This window comes from Parus major, chromosome 6 (genome assembly GCF_001522545.3).
Source record: "Parus major isolate Abel chromosome 6, Parus_major1.1, whole genome shotgun sequence".
Taxonomy (NCBI): domain Eukaryota; kingdom Metazoa; phylum Chordata; class Aves; order Passeriformes; family Paridae; genus Parus; species Parus major.
In genome coordinates this window covers 14,472,538-14,477,755 of record NC_031775.1, presented here as the reverse complement: position 1 = coordinate 14,477,755, position 5,218 = coordinate 14,472,538, and positions in this window count along the sequence as shown.

Sequence of the window (5,218 nt, the reverse complement as noted above, 5' to 3'; positions counted from 1 at the left end):
GAAGAATGCAGCTGGAAAGTTTTGTTTCAGAGTCTGAAAATCCCCAAAGTCTATAGATATTTGGGTTATGGTGTTTTGTTCATGCCTATCTTAAATTAAAAGCAAATAATAACAGAAAAAAAACATCCCAAGAGGCATGTGACTCATATTTGATTAGCCAAATGAAAGCCTGAAAGAAATGAGATGGGTGTTGTAAGGACCCCTGACCATTCTGACCTGAACACTGGGCTAAATCTTTTCCCTGTAGACTCTTAAACCATTTCATTTCTAATGCTCTGGTTGTCTGTGCATCATTTCCCATGCAGGGAGTATAAAGGCAGAGCTGAGCTTGGCCCTGGCCAGACCTCCCAGGTACCTCTCTTGCTGGGAATAGAGAGCCTTTACTGCCGAGGTCCAGGTTCCTTGCAGTGGCCTGCGAGCTCAGTGAACCTGAACAGTCCAAGCGAAACCCAAGCAAAGCCACACAGTTTGAAACACTCTTGGAATAAAATCCCCTCTGTGGTGTCAGCTTGGTGCTCAGAGGGAGAGGCAGAACACGGCAAACTTGGCTCTGTTTTACCCCAAGATTTCAGGAAACTCCTTGCAGCGAGGCCAAGAGCTACGCTCATAACAAAACTTAAACCCAAGCAAAATTTATCACGTTTTGAGTTTCTTCATGGGTTAGACCAAGTTGGGATGTACTCTGCTGGGATAAAAGAAGAGATGGGGTCTGCCCTTAAGGGCCAATTTCAGAACCACCGAAATCACATGCAAAACTCCCAGGGAAGAAAGCTTAAACTTTTAAATACTGCTACAAAAGCAGCTACCACAGTTCTCTGTCATTCTAGTTAACCATCTATAAACAGTTACTCACTTGACCTCTATTTGATCTCTCCCTCTGCCCTCCAAGGAATCTTTCAGGGCCAACATACATTATGGATATCTCTGTGTATATGAATGTTGGAGGCTATTTTACTACTATGATAACAGATCTCTTGCAATTGTATCTGAAATCTGGTTGTTTGGGGAAATTGTTTTTTCTTTCTACAGACAAATCCAACAAGTGACTTCTGCTAGTTTATACTGGTCTGCTGAAAATATTTAATTACTGTAGGTCCTGTTTGCCACAGAACCTTTGTAAAGGATGATTTTGGAACCCTGCCATGGCAATAAGGAGGGAAAATAGTCTTAACACTTGAAACAAGAAGGTCAAAGACAGGAGTCAAGGAAGATCTTCAAGCCATACTACAGTTGTCCTTTTCTAGCTGCTGCTTGAATGTGCAGCAAGATGACAAAGTCTTCAAGCTTTCACCTGATTAATGGTCTTGGGGGAAAAACATTCTCTAGGAATGTTGGAAGAGTAAGACTGCTATTTAAAAAAAGGAATTCTTAAGCAAAACAAAAAATGACAGTAAGATGGAAGTAAGTTAAGGTCATGTAGTAACTTAAGGAAGAATTTTATATGGATGCTTTGGTTTTGCTGGGTTGGTTTTTTGGTTTTGATTGGTTTCTTTCTTTAAACATGATAGAAATTCAGAGTTAAGCATATTAAGTATATATATAAGTTATTTATATTATGAAATAATAAAAATACGTAAAAATATTGAAGCACTTAAAACCTCCAAGTACTCATAACTTTGTGCACTAAGGATAGAATGCAGCAGCTACATTTTATCATCTTTCATTTCCTTCCTGTCACAGTATCATACTATAAGGAAATAAGCTATATAAACATGCTTCAAAAAACATAATCTTGACCAAAAAAAAAAAAGACCTGCATCTAGAGATGTTAATAAACTGCTGCAGTCATTATAGTGTGGGCTAGTAGATGCCCAGACAGAGAGATAAGGTCAATGCAGTCCAACAACCTAATAAATACAGATGTCTACATGTAATTTTTCTTAACTTTAGAACCCACAGTAATGTAATGTATTTTACTTAAAATTGTTAAGATGCACTGTTTATTTAAGTGTTTTTCCACTTAAATATGGATTCTGTGTGAATGCTATGGTCATCCAAAAAAGCGGTGCATTTAGTTGCAGGTAATAAATCCAGGAAACTTTAAGGAAGATGTCAGTGAAACAGTATTAGTGAGAACAAGGTGAAAACAAGGTTACTAATTTCCAACCTAAGGACATTCAATTTAATTCTTGACTCACACAAAATTTTCTTAATAATAAGTTGTGCTGGCCAGAAATGGCTTTAGACATAATCTATGGGAATTTAAAACAGCTTCAGATAATAATGATTTCATTGCTGTGTTATGCCAGTCTAAAATTCTAAGTAACAGAAATGTTGCCATCTCCTCATTTAAGAGGAAATGTAATTTGATACAAACACACTAAAAATTTGGAATATTTTATTATTAAAAAAGGCTGTCTCAAGCTGTGTTGAAGTAAACAGTAGGTCTATTTAAGGTTTCTGAATTCATCCTTTCTTTGTTAGCATTCAGATAAAAGATTGAATTTACTGGCTATTAAGGAGTTCTGGCTGCAGCTGGTTGGGGGGAGAAGGGGGAGAGGGAGATATTCAGCCATCCAGATCATCAAGGGGTGTAGGCTGGATTTTTTGAGCATTCAGATAAACACTGGTCAATTCTGTGGGAGTTAAAATTGAAACGAACTTTTCAAGGAATTTAACACTTGCAAGTCATTTGGCTTCTCTTTTAAATGTTCAATTCGTTCAGATCTCTCTGAGTTCCTAATTCTAGTTTGGGGCTGGGGGGAGTAAACCACGAGACTCCCATTGAGAGGGGGTTTTGGTCTTTTGTATTGCTCTGCTACTTTATGCTGCTTAAATCTTGAGCTTACTGTTATTGTGTCGTAGGCAGCAGTTTGTGCTTGACGGGAAGTAAAACCAAAAACCCTCGAGTCCGAAAATGGCTCGGAGCTCATTCAGATGAGCTCGGTTGTTGCCTGGAGACTTTTTCTTCACCCCGGGGCAGGATGAGAGCCGTGGGGCGGCGGAGGCAGCCCCGGTGCAGGGCTGTGGGGCTCTGCGGGCTCTCTCCCTCGCTCTGCGGGCTCGGCTGCGCTCCCACCCAGCACCTCCCCTCCGTCCTGTGCTGCTCCGGGAAATCTTCCTGCCAAAATACCCCGCAGCCCGCCCCGCTGCCCGCTCTGATGCGGAGCGGCCGCGGCTCCCCCGGCAGCCCTCGGACCAGGGGCTCAGCACGGCGGGGTGGCCTCTCCGCCAAGCTCCCGGGGACTTTACCAAGTACCTGAACCACCCTTCCCTGCCCCGCCGGGATCCCCTTCCCGGGCTGGCTGAGGGCTGTGGAGGGATGGTGCCGGCTGCGGCATCCCGCTCCTCCTGTTCCCTTTCTCCTCCGGAGACTTGATCTCCCATGCGGGGGCGAACGTGGCGGGGCGGGGAGGACAGACGAGCATCCTCCTGCCTTGCTGCTGGTTCACTCACCTGTCCCGAGGTGTAGAGGGAGCCCTTTCATCTGCGTGCTGTGACTCTTCGACTCGGCTCCGAAGTCTGCCCAGACATTTCCTAGAGCCCAACTAGTTTTCACCTTCAGTTGAAACACGCCTGCACGTCTCGGGATGCCGAGGGGAAGACTGCTACAAAGATTTGGCTCTGATTTCATTCCACATTTACCCAGGCTCTTTGATTAGATCCTTGAGATGTTTGTCTCTGTGGAAATAGAAACAGCAAAGACACGCTATTGCTTTAAGTGTTATTACTCTAAGTAATTGTGACTCTAAGTGTGGTGTGGATGTAACAGTGTCTCTGCTAAGTGCAGCGGGGATGTCTTCGTGTGCCAGTGGGAGCACTGGGGGTTCAGCAGCACTCCTAGCAGTGTTTGCAATTACGATGAGCTTCTTCCATCCCTGCAGAGTGTCACAGCTGTCACAGCAGCAGTAGCCAGGCTCACAGCACTGGTTACAATTATTGGTCCTTTCAGTGCATCAGGTTCGTGCACTACTGTGCTACCTCACCTAAAAGAAAGGAGGGGATCTGGGAGGAAGATTAGCCTAAACGAAATCAGTTGGTAAGAAGCTGGTAAGAATCTCTTTGGTAAGAAGGGACAAACAAATACAAATAACTAGATTTAGGGAGTTGGATGTGTGTCTTTGTCAGGTAGGGATCTGTTCATCACCAAGCATCATTGCAAGCATTTCTCCTGGCTTTCAGAAACAATCTTTTCTCAGTGAAACAGCCACAGGTTAGCAAGGTGCAATGTTTGGACTCTTGTGTCCAGCCTCGTGGGCTGTGGCTGAGAGAATTAGCAGTTACCCAGGGTACAAAACAATCATGCTAGTGCTTTTGGTGTCATCGTGAACCTGTCCTTTAAACAGCTCCACACAAGGATTAGCCGTACCCACTCAGCCCCACATTGGCCCAGCCTGTTTTAAATGCAGATGAGGAGTCCAAAGTCAATCAAAGCTCTGATTTTAAGTTTTTAATGGCAACAAACAGAGCCCTGTGGGCTTGGGCTGCAGACATGGAGGACATGCTTAAGTCGATTACACTTGACAATACTGTAATAGCTGAGTGCAAGTGACACCGCTGGGCCTCTGAGCTCTGCAGGCCTACCAGGGCTTTCAGCAGAGGTGCCAGGGAGCCCAGTGGCATCTGCAATACAAAGCAAGTGGAATGTTGGCAGCAAATGCACTACTAGGTTGACTTAATACAGGGAAGAGGTGGTGTTTAGGGCCAAACACGCAGAGGCAAAAAACGAAAGCCTCTCTCTCTCTCTGTCTTTTCTCCCCTCAAACGCCCACATAAAATTCTGGGAAGATGCTTTGTATGAGGCACTGTACATGATGCCCAGGGCACCGGTGTAAATCTAGATTCGCGCCCATGAAAGTGATGGGGAAGTTCTCTTCTCTCCCCGGTGTGAACACTTAAGGGATGCGTCTCCCACCGCTATCCCGGTTCCAGCAGCTCTGGTTCAGGAGCCGGCGAGCCGGGGTGGGACAGCTTGGTGAGGAAATAACTTTCTTCCCCCGGCTGGGGCTGGATGGGGTGGCGGTGATGCCGGTCACCGCCGCAGCCCCGAGCCGGCGGTCCCGCGGGGGGCCCGGAGCGCGGAGCTGGGGCACAGGCGCTGTGCCTGGGGGGAGGCTGCCGGGCTGACAGAGCGAAGAGAGGAGCCCTCGCTCTTTTGGTTCCTTTCCAACCATTTTTAGCAGAGGAAGGATGTAATAACATGCCACGGGCAATAAATCACAGTCTAGCTACTCCCCCTGGCTCTCCTCCCCCCGCCCCCGGCCCCTGTATAGCGGGA